We start from the raw sequence: 18,147 nt of genomic DNA on the forward strand, positions 1-18,147 counted from the left end.
GGAAAATGAGTTAAATTCAAATTCCTGTGTCCCTTCTCAGTCGAACATTTCATTGCAGATGAAAGAATTTACAACAGATAACTTTATTTACTTATTTTTCCTTCCATGGTGACCAGAAAGATTTGAGATTTAAGCATGGGTTCTTGAGTGAATATATGGAACAGAGCCCCCAGCCATCTCACAATAGAAATGTAGAATAGATGACAAATGCCCTTTGTTTTATAAACTACTACAATATGTTTAGATGCTTAACTCCAGGGTCGGATGTAGCCTCTTCTTACTGAAACAATATTAAGTTCACAACATTCAATCATGCAGATGCATATAATATAGAAATTAAATACCACGGACTTCAAAGGAATCACATTTGATGTTTTATGTTCTACTAGTCTTTTATTTCTACGTTTTTACACATATGCATGAGTTTAGCTGAAATTTCTTATTCTAATTACTACTTATAATTACTAAGATATAAATATTGTTTTAAAAGTCAAATAATAGCATAAGATATATAAATTTTTTTTTTTTTTTTTTTTTTTAGGGCCACACTTGTGGCACATGGAAGTTCCCAGGCCAGGGGTCGAATTGGAGCTGTAGCTGCCAGCCTACACCACAGCCACCAAAATTCCAGATCTGAGCTCTGCGTCTATGACCTACACCACAGCTCACAGCAACACCAGATCCTTAACCCAGTGAATGAGGCCTGGGGTCAAGCCTGTATCCTCAGGGATACTAATGGGATTCGTTTTTGCTGAGCCACAAGGAACACTTTATATAAACTCTTGTATCATTCTTTCCCACCTCAATTTCCCCATAGATAACACTTTTTTGTTATTTTCTTTGGTAATTAATTCCTTTTGAATTATACACTTATATGTCTATTTATTGATTTTTCAGTCATGGACATGATTGATTGACATCAGTTTATTATTGATAAGGTATTAGCATTCTTTACCAATCCCTGCATCCCTATCCCAGAATTATCTCTTCTCATTTTCACAATATGATCACATTTGTTCTTTAATCAATATTTATTGTTAAAATTATAATGAGTATGAAATCAGTAGTACCTGAAAAACACTATGAAATCTCTGTGAGTGTTAGTAACACTATGAGTAATCCTGGGAATGCAGTTCTCTTCTTGTACCATTATCTGATTTTTGTATAGTTAATAGTTGTCTTATTTTTTGCCTTTTTTTTGGTACCTACTTTTCCCCAAGTTTCTGCAGAACTCTAAAGCACCTCTGCAGAGGTAAACCTGATACATGATCTAAAATTGACACATTTCATTCCTGGAGACCCTCTATCCTCCTGTTGGATTCTCCAAGGGTTGTTGTCTGGGTCTCTTGCAGAAGCTGCTATCTTGAGGTAGTGATTGCTACTATTTGTTTAAAATATTTCATTCATTCAACCTAAGTTGATTACAGGGCAATATATACAAACTGGAGATTTAGCAATAAACAAGACAGAAAAACCCTTCATTATATTCTAGAGTGGAATGGAGAGTTAGATAGCAAGACATCAAAATGAGCAGATAATAAAATATTTCAGATACTGGTAGGTGCAATGGACCAAGGCAGAATAAAAGATGATGACTTGGCAGAGTCAGATGCCTGGGTTGTGGATGCCATTGATAGGAAAGGACTGCTGGAGGAGGAGACTTTTGAAGCCTAAATGATCAGAAGAAGGCAAACATAAGCAAATCACTTGGAATTGTAACCAAGAGAATCAATAGTAAGAACAAAGTTTCAGGGATGGGTCAACAAAAAGAAAGGCCATGTGGCTGGAGCTTAACAAATGGGAGAAACAATCAGAGGAACTGATGCCAGAAAATGGACTCCTTATTTATTGGATGGTCAGCAGATTCTCATAATTGACAGGGAAAGCATGATGACTGATGCCCATCTCATGGAATTATTGGGAATATCAAATACTATTTGTAGGGAATATTTTCCTCAATTACATTTTGAAGAAAGAATGTTTTGAGTTCAAATTTGGACTCACTTTTAGAGAAGTTATCCAACCATGGGAAGCATGATAGAAACAATTAATTAAATAAGTTGTTAAGTTGTTAAGTCATTCTTATATTTACATATACTTGTTGATTATTGTCTCCACCAGGTGCTGCCATTGTTGTTGCTAGTTATCAGTCTCTTCTACCTGTCATATTCCATGTGTTTTTCTTCTGAAAACAAACCATTTATACCTAGTACAATTTATTTGAAAACATAAGCAACTCATCAAAGAACAAACACCTTGATAGAAAGGATATATTTTTCATCCGTGTATTTTCAAGATTAAAAAGCATGGAAGTTTGCATTGAGTATAGTTTTTGTGTGAGTTTGTTAAGTACAATATAGGAAATATTAGAGACGTTGAAATGATGACACCTTGAATTTACTTGAATTTAGTTTCATAAGAAGTCGTGTCCTCAGAGTATTTTATATTTGGCTTTGAATATTGCCCAAAGTATTGCCCAAGTCCTCATAGCAGACAAACAGTTTGAACTTTGATGAACCATGGACTGGAAAATAGAACAAAACAAAAGCTTGATTTGAGAAGGTACAGCATTACCAATTAGTATTTTTCCCAGTATGAATATTCTCCACTGGGATTGCATTTCTAATTGTTTCTTGAAACAGTTGGGGATTCCCCCAAGATAAATGCTAATGTCAGTAGCCTGAGTATAAATTCTACAGCATTGGCTGAAATTTGACCTTTGTGGTCCTGGAGAAGACACTCTTATATCCACAGGTAGGAAAGGCATGTGTACCTTATCTTTTAATACCTAGTAATGTATCTATTCTCTTCTTTTAATAACATTTTGGGAGGATATTGATATATTGAAACAGAAAGTTTTGGGGAAAATTCGAACAGATAATGCATGTTCCATGAGAGAAAATCTTTACAGGCTTACTCAACTCTGTCTTTCTCTTTTAGGGTAGATATTACCAGTGTTTTTGAATCATTCTGGTAGAATTCCATAGTATGGACCTCCAGCATATATTTTACAATAATTTAGTTTCAAGTAATATTCTTCCTGTGTTTTCCATTTGTCTAATGTCTTGGTATCTACTGTTACCAATTTCTACATGAAAAAGACACATTGGAAATTTAGGTCTTTGTAGTTTATTAATAATTTAAATTTTTCCTACTCTAAGAAGTAAAGTATATGCTCAAACAAGATTTTTTGTGACTGTTAAACATACGGAAAAGTTAGTTTCAGTATATGTAGCTAAGATGTTTGTTTTTATTAGGATATCTCTAAGTCCTTAATGATTCTGTGATTTATAAGATTCTGGATTGATTCCCAATGTCTTGTTTCTATTAAGGAGCTGATTTTTCACAAGTCATACTTGTGCTACAGGGAAAAATTTTTTTTCAGAATATTGTTCTTTTTTTTTTCAACAAAGATATTTGAAATATGAGTCAGTCTAAAAGTACTCAAAGACCTAAATGTGTCAAAGAACTTAAGACAGTAAATTGGTGAAAACTCATCCTTATTTTGCCAAGTTGCCTATGTAGTCACTTGACTGCATCTGAATGTTTGCTCTGAATGTTGTTGATTCTCAGCAACAGTCCGACACATCTTCTGTGGGTTATATCTTTATATTAGTAGTCTCTGTTTGCCATAGGCCCACAATTCTAGGATTACAATATAGTTAAAGATAATTGTTTCCAGTAAAAATTGCCATGCTGCTATGACCAGTGAGATCTGACCAAAACTGCAAAACTCTTCAATGCTAGAATGTAAATTATCTAAAGAAGTTGCTCCTGGGCAGACTGTTAAAAACAGTTGGAAGGCTCATGGCTTTCTTTTTTTACTGACTTAATCATGATCTCTAGCCACTGCCCTGGGCTTTCAACCCCAATTTCTTCCTATTTTTAACAGGACACTGTTATCTTTTCTTCTTCCTCTGTCATTTATCTTTGTTAGAATGTCTGTCCCTATCTTCTGTACTTCCAAGGAACTTTAGTTGAGAATTCTATTTTATTCATATTTCTTTCTTCTAGTAGCCTATAGTGTAATCACTGATGGAGACAAGGGAGGTGATAGAGTTGAATAAATCAAATTTTAACATTTTCCCAAGCAGTCTGTCCCACTGAGAGGGAGTGATGGGAGGGTAGCATGTCACAAAAGAAGGACACTAAACTAGGTACTATCATATTTCATTCCTCTCCTAGTTCTGTGTCTGAGATGTGAGCCAGGGTCACAGTGTTAAATTTTCTGGACTTAATTATGGACCTAACCGAACCTATTGCCTTTGTCTTCTCCACCATCTTTCTTCTATCCAGCGTCATGTCTGGAATTTGAAAGGTGCATAAGCAGGTATAGATAAATGAATGCAGAGCTTACAGGATTTTACAAAATAAGTTAAAATGTTTTGTGAACTATAAATTTAATGTTAATAAGATGGGTGCAATAGCTGATAACACCAAGATTTGAAATCAGAGGGCCCAGTAAATGCTATGCATTTCTTTACAAATGAATTAATATAGTATCTATTTCATAAGGTTGTTGGACTTAAATAAATATTAGAAGAGAAGTATGTTAGTATGGTGCATGGAGTATAAAAACCCAACATATGTTATTTTTGTCATTGTAATGTAAACCTTCAAGCATAAAATTAAACAAGTCTATTAATTTTATTTACATTCTTTGAGCTGGTGAAAAATGATGTGCTCCTCACGTTGACATCTTATGATGGTCAGAAGGTAGGAAAAGTTTTACACAGCCTCTGACAAGTTCTCTGATAATAAAATTTCTTAATGTCAAAATTGTTCCACAGAAAAGGGACATTTCCATGTCAATTTATTTTTATATGACTCATAGTATACAGAAATTTGGTCATAAACTGAAATTTGGAGATATACTGACATAATATTTTAGCTTATTTTGATTATATATTTAAAATAACTTGTGATAGCAGTTCCCATCGTGGCTCAGTGGTTAACAAATCCGACTAAGAACCATGAGGTTGAGGGTGTGATCCCTGGCCTGCACAGTGGGTTAAGGATCCTGCTTTGACATGAGCTGTGGTGTAGTTCGCAGACTCAGCTCAGATCCCGCATTACTGTTGCTCTGCCATAGGCCGGCAGCAACAGCTCCGTTTAGACCCCTAGCCTGGGAACCTCCATATTCCACGGGAGTGGCCCTAGAAAACGCAAAAAGACAAAAAAAAATTGTGATAAATTCAATAAAATTCATACCATTTATATAAATTATAAAGACAAAAATATAAGAAATATGCATTAAACCTGTACCTTGCATTATAATTTATTTTTGTAGCTAAGGATGCAATTTAATTTTTTTCTCATTTAAGTAACCAGTTAAGCCATATAGCAATTACTGAGAAGTTTCCTTTTTTTAATGCTGATCTGAAATTTCACTGGCATCATATATCACTTTACTTATGTGTGTAACTTCTCTTTGTGGATGTTATTTTCCATTATGTTTGTCATTTTTTTTTTTCAACTGTGTGTCAATAATGCATTGTCCTGAATCCATACGGCAGTTTTATAGTAAGTCTTGATATCTGATAAGAAACTCCCTACAGAGGAAAGAGTGTTCTCGCTATAAAGCCAGAAAATAGGTGAGAAGAATGTTAAGAGAGTTGGTTGAGGATACAGTAAATTTTTCCAGTTATGCACTTTGAATTTTGATGGCACTTTTAATCTCATATCTTTGAATTATATTACCCACCACTTCTCATTTTTTCTGAAGGTTATGAACTCTCAGATCACTTGTTTCCTTATGATTTTACAGCAACATTTTTAGGATGTTCATTACTATGCTTGTCTTAATAGTTGGTTATTCAAAATATACGTAGATAACCCTCCCCTATCTAAATGTGCATTTCTCTCTTAACACCACAAACACTAATGACACCCTGCCACCACCACTACCATGACCATCTATCACCACAACAAATAAACAATTAAACTTTTTGTGGGCTTCCAGAGAATGAGTCAGACTTAGTGAGAGATGTAGCACATCCATAGATCATTGAATTGGGAAATATGGGATGAAGTTCTGACAAATCTTAGTCTCCCTGGGATTCAATTTCTCAATGTTCAGAATGAACTTTACCTGTGTTATCTTCACAGTCTTTTTTAACCTATGTATCTATGTGTATATACGAAGGAACATAGATGGGAAAATTAAGTTTATAGTATGGTTTTTTCCTTGACATATAAGTTACCTAGATATTTTTAAATTTTTCAGAGCATCAGGATACTTAAACTTAACAATTTTGTCTTTAGTCTCCAACTTGATTGCCATGTAATTACAAAAACAACATAAATGAAAATCATTCATTGAAAAACTTTTAGACTTGCTTTGTGGTATATCTCTTAACATCTAATTATGGGAACAATACTGGGATAACATAACTAAAGCCCTTTGGATTTTTTTACATCTAACCTTGTATAACTTTTAACCACAGATTCAGTGTGTTTTTTTTTTTTTTTTTTTTTTTTTTTTTTTTTTTTTTTTTTTTTTTTTTTTTTAATTTTATTTTCCCACTGTACAGCAAGGGGGTCAGGTTATCCTTACATGTATACATTACAATTACAGTTTTTCCCCCACCATTTCTTCTGTTGCAACATGAGTATCTAGACATAGTTCTCAATGCTATTCAGCGGGATCTCCTTGTAAATCTATTCTAAGTTGTGTCTGATAAGCCCAAGCTCCCGATCCCTCCCACTCCCTCCCCCTCCCATCAGGCAACCACAAGTCTCTTCTCCAAGTCCATGATTGATTTTCTTTTCTGAGGAGATGTTCATTTGTGCTGGATATTAGATTCCAGTTATAAGTGATGTCATATGGTATTTGTCTTTGTCTTTCTGGCTCATTTCACTCAGTATGAGATTCTCTAGTTCCATCCATGTTGCTGCAAATGGCATGATGTCATCCTTTTTTATGGCTGAGTAGTATTCCATCGTGTATATATACCACCTCTTCCGAATCCAATCCTCTGTCGATGGACATTTGGATTGTTTCCATGTCCTGGCTATTGTGAATGGTGCTGCAATGAACATGCGGGTGCATGTGTCTCTTTTAAGTAGAGTTTTGTCCGGATAGATGCCCAAGAGTGTGATTGCGGGATCATATGGAAGTTCTATGTATAGATTTCTAAGGTATCTCCAAACTGTTCTCCATAGTGGCTGTACCAGTTGACATTCCCACCAGCAGTGCAGGAGGGTTCCCTTTTCTCCACAGCCCCTCCAGCACTTGTTATTTGTGGACTTCTGAATGATGGCCATTCTGACTGGTGTGAGGTGGTATCTCATGGTAGTTTTGATTTGCATTTCTCTTATAATCAGCGATGTTGAGCATTTTTTCATGTGTTTGTTGGCCATCTGTATATCTTCCTTGGAGAAATGTCTATTCAGGTCTTTTGCCCATGTTTCCATTGATTAATTGGTTTTTTTGCTGTTGAGTTGTATAAGTTGCTTGTATATTCTAGAGATTAAGCCCTTGTCAGTTGCATCATTTGAAACTATTTTCTCCCATTCTGTAAGTTGTCTTTTTGTTTTCTTTTGGGTTTCCTTTGCTGTGTAAAAGCTTTTCAGTTTGATGAGGTCCCATGGGTTTATTTTTGCTCTAATTTCTATTGCTTTGGGAGACTGACCTGAGAAAATATTCATGATGTTGATGTCAGAGAGTGTTTTGCCTATGTTTTCTTCTAGGAGTTTGATGGTGTCCTGTCGTATATTTAAGTCTTTCAGCCATTTGGAGTTTATTTTTGTGCATGGTGTGAGGGTGTGTTCTAGTTTCATTGCTTTGCATACAGCTGTCCAGGTTTCCCAGCAATGCTTGCTGAATAGACTTTCCTTTTCCCATTTGATGTTCTTGCCTCCCTTGTCAAAGATTAATTGACCATAGGTGTCAGGGTTAATTTCCAGATTCTCTCTTCTGTTCCATTGGTCTGTCTGTCTGTTTTGATACCAGTACCACACTGTTTTGATGACTGTGGCTTTGTAGTATTTCTTGAAGTCTGGGAGAGTGATGCCTCCTGCTTGGTTTTTGTTTCTCAGGATTGCTTTGGCGATTCTCGGTCTTTTGTGGTTCCATATAAATGTTTGGATTGTTTGTTCTAGTTCTGTGAAAAATGTCATGGGTAATTTGATAGGGATTGCATTGAATCTGTAGATTGCTTTGGGTAGGATGGCCATTTTCACAATATTGATTTTTCCAATCCAGGAACATGGAATATCTTTCCATTTCTTTACATCTTCTTTGATTTCTTTGATTAAGGTTTTATAGTTCTCGGCATATAGGTCCTTTACCTCTTTGGTTAGGTGTATTCCGAGGTATTTGATTTTGTGAGGTACAATTTTAAAAGGTATCGTATTTTTGTATTCCTTTTCTAATGCTTCATTGCTGGTATACAGAAATGCAACTGACTTCTGAATGTTAATCTTATATCCTGCCACTTTGCTGAATTTATTAATCAGTTCAAGGAGTTTTGGGGTTGAGTCCTTAGGGTTTTCTAGGTATAGAATCATGTCATCTGCATACAGTGACAGTTTGATCTCTTCTCTTCCTATATGGATGCCTTTTATTTCTTTTGTTTGTCTAATTGCTGTGGCTAAGACTTCCAAAACGATGTTGAAGAGCAGTGGTGAGAGTGGGCATCCCTGTCTTGTTCCAGATTTGAGTGAGAAGGCTTTCAGTTTTTCCCCATTGAGGATTATATTTGCTGTGGGTTTATCATAAATGGCTTTGATTATATTCAGGAATGTTCCCTCTATACCCACTTTGGCGAGGGTCTTGATCATGAATGGATGTTGAACTTTGTCAAATGCTTTTTCTGCATCTATTGAGATGATCATATGATTTTTGACTTTTTTTTTGTTAATGTGGTGTATGATGTTGATTGATTTGCGTATGTTGAACCATCCTTGTGAACCTGGGATGAACCCAACCTGGTCATGGTGTATAATTTTTTTGATATGTTGTTGGATTCGGTTGGCTAAGATTTTGTTGAGAATTTTTGCATCTATATTCATCAATGATATTGGGCGATAGTTTTCTTTTTTGGTGGTATCTCTGCCTGGTTTTGGAATGAGGGTGATGGTGGCCTCATAGAATGTCTTTGGGAGTATTCCTTCTTCTTCAACCTTTTGAAAGAGTTTAAAGAGGATGGGCACCAATTCCTCTTCATATGTTTGATAGAATTCACCTGTGAAGCCATCTGGTCCTGGGCTTTTATTTGTAGGGAGTGATTTTATGACCTCTTCAATTTCATTTCTGGTGATTGGTCTGTTCAGTTGGTCTGTTTCTGCTTGATTCAGTTTTGGCAGGCTGTAAGATTCTAGAAAATTGTCCATTTCTTCCAGATTGTCAAACTTATTGCCATATAGTTGTTCATAGTATTCTCTTATGGTTTTTTGTATTTCTGCTGTATCCGTTGTGATTTCTCCTTTTTCATTTATGATTTTGGTGATTTGGGTTCTTTCTCTCCTCTTTTTAGTGAGTCTGGCCAGGGGTTTATCAATTTTGTTCACCTTTTCAAAGAACCAGCTCTTGGTTTTATTAATTTTCTCTATTGTTTTTTGAGTCTCTATTTTATTGATTTCTTCTTTGATCTTTACAATTTCCTTCCTTCTGCTGACTTTAGGACTTCTTTGTTCTTCTTTTTCTAATTCGTTTAGGTGGAGGGTTAAGTTGTCAATTTGGGATCCTTCTTCTTTTTTGAGAAAGGCCTGGATTGCTATAAATTTCCCTCTGAGCACTGCTTTTGCAGCATCCCATAGATTTTGAGAGGTTGTGTCTTCATTATCATTTGTTTCAAGATAGTTTTTAATTTCCTTCTTGATTTCCTCATTGACCCATTGGTTTTTTAGTAGCATGTTGTTTAGTCTCCATGGAGTAGGTTTTTTCTCTTTCCTTTTCCCATGGTTGATTTCTAATTTCATGGCATTGTGGTCAGAGAAGATACTTGAGATAATTTCTATGCTCCTAAATTTATTGAGATTCGCTTTATGTCCCAATATGTGGTCGATTCTTGAGAATGTTCCATGAGCATTTGAGAAGAATGTGTATTCTGATTTTTTTGGATGTAGTGTCCTGAAGATATCAATTAAGTCTAACTTTTCTATTGTTTCCTTTAGGATCTCTGTTGCTTTATTGGTTTTCTGTCTAGAGGATCTGTCCATTGATGTGAGGGGGGTATTTAGGTCTCCTACTATGATTGTATTCTCATCAATATCTCCCTTTATGTCTGTTAATATTTGTTGTATGTATCTGGGTGCTCCTATGTTTGGGGCATATATGTTGATGATAGTAACATCCTCTCCTTGGATGGATCCCTTAATCATTAAATAGTGTCCTTCTTTGTCTTTCTTTATGTCTTTTGTTTTAAAGTCTATTTTGTCTGATATGAGCGTTGCAACTCCTGCTTTTCTGTCATGTCTATTGGCATGAAATACTTTTCCCCAGCCTTTCACTTTCAATCTATATGTATCTTTTGTCCTAAGGTGAGTTTCTTGTAGGCAGCATATTGAAGGTTTTTGCCGTTTTATCCACTCAGCCATTCTGTGTCTTTTGATTGGGGCATTCAGTCCATTGACATTTAAGGTGATAATTGATAGATGATTATTTATTGCCATTTGATCCTCGTGTTCCAGTTGATTCTATGGTTCTCCATTCTTCCTTTCTTTTTTTTTTTTTTTTTTTTTTTTTTGGTTGGATGGTCTCCTGTTATTATCTGCTTGAGTGTATTTTTTTTTTCATTTTTTGCAAATGCAATATTTGGTTTTGGCTTGTGGTTGCCCTGTTTTTTAAGTATGCTAACCCCTTCCCATAATTGTGTGTTTTAGCCTGATTGTCCTGTAAGTTCAAACACTTCATTATTATATTAAAATTAAGAAGAGAGACATACATACAAACAAAAAGGATTATTTACCTCCTAACATCCCTTGCCCACATTTTATGGTTTTGATGACTCTTTTATTTTTTTCTTTTTAATTTTATTTTGTTTGAAGCATGTTCATGATTAAATCTGTATGCTGGCTTATTTGAGTGACTGCTCTCTGATTGTATCTTCCTCAGTCCTAGTTCTTCCTCTTCTTCTTCTTCTTTTTTTTTTTTTTTCTTTTCTTTTTTCTTCCCTTTCCTTCCTTTCTTTTTGGTTTAGAGAAGCCCTTTCAATATTTCCTTTAACCTGGGTTTTGTGTTGCTGTATTCTTTAAGTTTTTGTTTGTTGGGAAAAATTTTTATTTCCCCTTCTATTTTAAATGATATTCTTGCTGGATAAAGTATTCTAGGTTGCATATTTTTTCCTTTGAGCACTTTAAATATCTCTTGCCATTCCCTCCTGGCCTGTAGTGTTTCTGTAGAGAAATCAGCTGATATTCTTATGGGGGTTCCCTTGTAGGTAACATTCTGTTTTTCTCTTGCTGCCTTTAGGATCCTCTCTTTATCACTAACTTTTGCCATTTTTATTATGATGTGTCTTGGTGTGGGTCTGTTTGGGTTCAGTTTGTTTGGGGCCCTCTGTGCTTCTTGTATCTTGAATCCAGTATCCTTTAGACTTGGGAAGTTTCCAGCGATAATTTCTTCAAATATATTTTCCATTCCCTTATCTTTTTCTACTCCTTCTGGAATTCCTATTATGCGTAGATTGGCCCGTTTTATATTATCCCATAGGTCTCTTATATTGCTTTCCAGTTTTTTGATTCGGTTTTCTGTCTGTTGACCAGATTGAGTGATTTCCATTATTCTATCTTCCATATCACTGATTCGTTCTTCTGCATTATTCATTCTGGTTTTTACTGCCCCTAGTTCAGTTTGCATCTCTGCAAATGAATGTTCTAGTTTTTCTTGGCTCCTCCTTATATTTTCTAGCTCCTTTCTGAGGGTATCTGCATTGCTGTTCATATCTTCTCTTAATTCCTTCAGTATTTTCACTATTTCTCTTTTGAACTCCAGGTCTGTCAGACTGCAGAGATCAGTTTCATTGTTGACTGTTTTAGGTGAGTTCTCCTGTTGGTTTGACTGGGGGTGGTTTCTCAGCTTCTTCATCTTGCTTGTTGTCTTCTTTCTCCTGAGGGAGTTGTACTCTCCGTGATCGGGTAGTGTTTGCCTTGTCACTGCCCTGGAATATTTCCTGAGGGCTGTCGTTGTTGGTCAATCTTTTTTTGAGGCAGTGTGGCTTTTCTGGAGTGTTGATGGGACTAACAGTGTTTCTTTGAAGCAAAGGAGGACTTCCTGAGGGCAGACAGGACTGGGAGGTCCACCCCACGATGGTAGCAGATTTCACTTGGTTCTCAGCACCCCCTGGGGTCTTGGGCGGGTAGCAGGGCCCTTGGAGACTCAAGAGGTTCCTCCCCAGGGCACCCCGACTCAGAAAGACCGTCTGAGATCTTTTCCCGATTCCGCCAGGCTTGTTGCAGCTTTTCTGGGCTGCAGGGGGTCCTGCCTGGAGCTGGCAGTCCTATGCAGCTGGTCCACTAGGTCTCAGCACCCCCTGGGGTCTTGGGCGTGTAGCAGGGCCCTTGGAGACTCAAGAGGCTCCTCCCCAGGACAGCCTGACTCAGAAAGACCGTCTGAGATCTTTTCCCAATTCGGCCAGGCTTGTTGCAGCTTTTCTGGGCTGCAGGGGGTCCTGCCTGGAGCTGGCAGTCCTATGCAGCTGGTCCACTAGGTCTCAGCACCCCTTGGGGTCTTGGGCGGGTAGCAGGGCCCTTGGAGACTCAAGAGGCTCCTCCCCAGGGCAGCCCGATTCAGAAAGACCGTTTGAGATCTTTTCCCGATTCCGCCAGGCTTGTTGCAGCTTTTCTGGGCTGCAGGGGGTCCTGCCTGGAGCTGGCAGTCCTATGCAGCTGGTCCACTAGGTCTCAGCACCCCCTGGGGTCTTGGGCGGGTAGCAGGGCCCTTGGAGGCTCAAGAGGCTCCTCCCCAGGACAGCCTGACTCAGAAAGACCGTCTGAGATCTTTTCCCGATTCGGCCAGGCTTGTTGCAGCTTTTCTGGGCTGCAGGGGGTCCTGCCTGGAGCTGGCAGTCCTATGCAGCTGGTCCACTAGGTCTCAGCACCCCCTGGGGTCTTGGGCGGGTAGCAGGGCCCTTGGAGACTCAAGAGGCTCCTCCCCAGGACAGCCTGACTCAGAAAGACCGTCTGAGATCTTTTCCCGATTCGGCCAGGCTTGTTGCAGCTTTTCTGGGCTGCAGGGGGTCCTGCCTGGAGCTGGCAGTCCTATGCAGCTGGTCCACTAGGTCTCAGCACCCCTTGGGGTCTTGGGCGGTTAGCAGGGCCCTTGGAGACTCAAGAGGCTCCTCCCCAGGGCAGCCCGATTCAGAAAGACCGTCTGAGATCTTTTCCCGATTCCGCCAGGCTTGTTGCAGCTTTTCTGGGCTGCAGGGGGTCCTGCCTGGAGCTGGCAGTCCTATGCAGCTGGTCCACTAGGTCTCAGCACCCCCTGGGGTCTTGGGCGTGTAGCAGGGCCCTTGGAGACTCAAGAGGCTCCTCCCCGGGGGAGCCCGTCTCAGAAAAACCGTCGGAGAATTAGGTCGATCTATTCACGGCCTGGCTAGGCTTGTTCTAGCTTTTCTGGGCTGCAGGCCTTTTCTAGGGGGCTGGTGGTGTTTGGTGCTGCTCTGTGGAAGTGTAGCCCCTCCAAAGGGCAAGCAGGCCTGTGCAGGGAGAGCCCCTGCGGTGGTAGGCTTCAGGCAATTGTTGAGGCCAGCCCTCCTGGATGGCAGGCAGCCCCAGGTTCAGCGAGAGCGTAGGGGGTGGCGGGGGTGGGGGGAGGGAATGCACTGGGAAGCACAGCTTTCTGCTAGCTAGCGGGCCTGTAAGCTTGCTGTGGCGTGGGGGGTATTCTATGGGGACCCACCCCTTCTTCTCTCCCCTCCCCAGCACGGGCGCAGACCAGGCTCTTCTCCCAGGTTCCCTCTGACGCGGCTTTCCACTTCCCCGCCCCTAGAGTATTGCTCCCTTCCTCTTCGACAGCTTTGTTTTCTAGTCTCCCAGGCAGTCTCTGCCCCGTCAAATGGTTTAGAGACCTCCCAAGCAGTTTCCGCTCTTCCCCGCCCCCCTAGCCCGGGGACTAATCTCTGGAGCCGAGGTCTCGGTGCCCAGCCCCCACCCAGGCAGCGCCCCCCGGCCCTTTCTTGGGGACTAACCTTCGGAGGCGAGGTCTCGGTGCCCAGCCCCAACCCAGGCGTCCCCCGGCCCCCTCTCGGGGACCAACCTTCAGAGCTGAGGTCTCGGTGCCCAGCCCCCACCCAGGCGTCCCCCGGCCCTTTCCCGGGGACTAACCTCTGGAGCCGAGGATTCGGTGCCCAGCCCCCACCCAGGCGTCTCAATTTTTGGTGACTGTGCCCGTAGTTCAGATGGTCCGTTGGGTTCTTGATCGTTTTTCTGTACTCCGACTTACTGCTACACTCTTCTCTGCATCTGGAGATTCCTCCGGTTCGTTTGATCTTTCCCCCGGTAGGAGACTTTCCAGGGTGCGGGATCCCTTTCTCCTCCGCAGTTCCCTTTCGGGAGCGCCCGTCCCGCTCGGATTCACCTTCTCTCACTCTCCTCTTTTCTCCCGTTCTGCCCAATAATGTCACGAACTTCTTGCCGTTATTGGAGTTTAGGTTCCTCTGCCAGCGATTGGTTGTTGTTCTGTGCGAGTCATTTCTTCTGTAGATGTGCTTTTTTTGTTGTGTTTGTGGGAGAGGGCGAGCGTGTCCCCCTACTCCTCCGCCATCTTGTCCTCTCTCTCCCTATTTCCAGTGTGTTTTTTTTAAAGAAACAAAAATAAACCTTTTCTATTTCCCCTTAGATAATCAACCAGCACTTTACAGATGAGACAAAGAAATGTTCTAAAGAAACTACACTGAAGTGACAGAATTTCTTCTCTTGGGCCTGATGAGCCATCCAGAGTTGCAAGTTGCTTTCTTTGTTTTGTTCCTTGTGGTCTACCTAGTCACTGTGATAGGAAACCTGGGCATGATTATTTTAACTAGAATTGATGCTCGGCTTCTCACTCCCATGTACTTTTTTCTCTTACATTTGTCTGTTCTAGATTTGTGTTTCTCCACAAATGTCACTCCCAAAATGCTAGAAAATTTCTTATCAGAGAAGAAGACCATCTCCTATGCAGGCTGCCTGGTGCAGTGCTATGCAGTAATTGCTGTGGTCTTTACAGAGCACTGCATGCTAGCTGTGATGGCATATGACCTCTACATGACTACCTACAGTCCTCTGCTCTACAGTAGCAAGATGTCCCAGAGGGTCTGTGTCCACCTGGTCATTATCCCTTATGTCTATGGCTTCCTCCTTAGCGTGATGGAAACCTCGAGGACCTACAACCTCTCTTTCTGTGGAGATAATGAAATTAATAATTTCTACTTTGCTGATCCACCTCTTATCAAGCTGGCATGTTCTGACACCTACAACAAAGAGTTATCGATGTACATAGTAGCTGGCTACAGCAACGTCCAGTCCCTCCTGATCATTCTCATGTCCTATATGTTCATCCTCATTGCTATCCTCTGAAGCCGTTCTGCAGAAGGGAGAGAAAAAGCTTTTTCCGCATGTGGCTTGCACCTGACAGTGGTCACAATCTTCTAAGGAACCCTCTTCTGCATGCATCTGAGATGCCCCACAGAGGAGTCTGTGGAGCAGGGCAAAATGGTGGCTGTGTTTTTACCACAGTGATCCCTATGTGGAATCCCATGATCTACGGCCTCAGGAACAAGGATGTGAAAGAGGCATTGAGAAAAGCAATAGGGAAACAAAAATTGGGGAAATAAAATACCACTGTCACGGAAAACATTTCAAGATAGAGTAAGACATGAGATGATTGAATTAAATAGCTCATTTTAAGCTAGTTATGTGCCATACTTTTCTAATCTGAATTTGGAAAATCTGAATTTTCTTTGTTTTGTTTTAATGTCAGTTGAAGCAATCCTGCAGGTTAAGTGTCCACTTTATACGCTAGCTTTATTAAGTTTGGTCTCTTCCTTATAGCTTACTTTTTACTTTAATGGCTTACATTCTTTTTTTTTAATTTATAATGATTTTTATTTTTTCCATTATAGCTGGTTTACAGTGAACCAAGGCTTACATTCTTAAGGTCACTTTATGAGGCAACATGCTGCCAGGAAGCCAGCCTGCATGTTCAAATGATTATCACATATTTCAAATGTTCTATATGAGATGTTATCTCATATCTCTTGGGTCCAAACTTAATCATATGTTCAAAACTCCCTGCAAGAGTTTCTGGGAATGTCTATCCCAGGGCACATTGTATTAGCCTAAAAGAGAAGGGTTCTACCTCCATTCTGATGGTAAATAGCCATCTCCACCCCACTTTTTAAAAATATCTCACCTTCACCCCTTATTCATTTAAGTTACAACTCCATAATTCACTTTCAATTATGTCCAACACTTGAAATTACTAACAGTTTATTTCACAGATGATAGGAGGAGAGTGGATACCTGATACAGGTTACTCCATAAATGTTGTAGAGTGGAATCTCATTGAACATATTCTGCCACATGAACATTTTTTTTCCAGAGGCTCAGTGTTACAACAAGATTTTTTTCTTGAAGCATCATAAAAATGCCTTCATGGATGTGTTTACTCAATGTATGCAACTGTTTTAAAAATCAAGATTGTATAGAAGATTGTGTTTTCTTTGGATAGGATAATGGTGTAAACTTCCTAAATTTTCATTGGTGTTCAATGCCCTTTTTGAAATAAAAAAAAAAACAACCATTTTTAACCCTCATTTGACTGAAGTTACTTTATGAAACATGGCGTTTGTGTTCAGTTGTGTTTTGATGCCAACATTTGGAGTAAGTTTCACTCACAGGCAAATAAAAGACTTAGTACAATTCTTATCTTCCACCCATTTCCCTCACCATCCTAGTACCTGGCATTCTAATGTGGCCTCAGCCAAAGTACAACACACCTTCATCTTTTGAGGTTGTGAGGAAATGGTCAAAATCACCAATTTTAAATCTATGAAGAACAAGCATGCACTATAATTTTCTTACTTAGTTCCTCTATTTGTTGGCCTTATTTCTTAAAATTTCTTAGCAGTAAAGGCAAATACTTAGTTGTTATCTGTATGAGGAAAGGACGTCTTGTGTTCATATGCTATTGTCATGACAGGATTTTTCATAAGTGCAAAATCATCTGGTGTGAGTAAGAGCCAACCTAAGAATTAAGGAGTTAGAATCAAGTTACTTGGATGAACTGAGAAAAACATTATCCAAACCTCTAAATATTGGATATAGAAACATACCTCTTTGGGATTACAGGTTGAATTACTATGAGGGGTAAGAGAAATAGCACTTAGCAGAGGGCTATGCCTGATATTCTAAGTAGTGGTCCAATACTATGGTGTTTCCTCTCACATCTACATTGCTTTATGAAAGATAAGACAATGTTATCTTAAAGCAGCAGTTCACTTGTAATGACTATCATTGTTTTCTTCTTTGACTCTTTATGTCTTAAGAAATAATTTGTTCTTTTTTTAAAATACAAGTTATTGGATTCTTGGTGACTTAGAAAGTTATGTACATTTCAGATGTACAGCAATGTGAATCAGTAATACATATACATATATTCATTCATTTTCAGATTCTTTTTCCAAATAGGTCTACTATTTTTTTTTAATTAATAATAATCAATAACCTCTCATCATCAGTTCACTAAATAAGTCTTTCTTAAAAACAGCTTCACCAGCAGCAGTGCAGCTTGCCAGTATGTTGATAGTTATGCTTAGGAGAAAATGGAATGTAGCCTTCAGGGTTTGTGAGTACTTATTAAAAATGTGTTGACTGGCAGATGGTCCAAATAGCGTTGCTTTACAGGATATCACTGTTAATAATTCCATTCCGTTAATGTTAGTTAATACTATATGATTACATATTACATACATATGAAGAAAGAAGAAAGGGACTCAGAAATAAAGGGTAAATAAGAAAGTCAAATTTATTAGCAGCTCAGAAAATATCTTAATTTGGAGGAAGAGACAAGGCAGAGGATAACCTAGAAGTTTTCAGGCTCTGTTTGCATGAGAAACAGAAAAATCTGTGACTTTAACCCAATTTTCTGCCTTAGACTTGGGAATTGAGGCTAGTCACAACATTCAATATATTCAATTTTTAGAATTCAAGTATTAGGATTAGGGT

At 39.2% G+C, this 18,147-nt stretch overlaps 1 pseudogene; it reads left to right on the forward strand.

The window, feature by feature from the left end:
* Positions 1-14,817: 14,817 nt before the first annotated feature.
* LOC146406221 (olfactory receptor 5M5-like) lies at positions 14,818-15,755 on the forward strand (annotated as a pseudogene).
* Positions 15,756-18,147: the final 2,392 nt, after the last annotated feature.

Source organism: Sus scrofa, chromosome 1, assembly GCF_054392235.1.
Source record: "Sus scrofa isolate SSC_HxYL_T2T_F1_AM1 chromosome 1, Sscrofa_HxYL_maternal_Yorkshire_Landrace_v2.0, whole genome shotgun sequence".
NCBI classification, from domain to species: Eukaryota; Metazoa; Chordata; class Mammalia; order Artiodactyla; family Suidae; genus Sus; species Sus scrofa.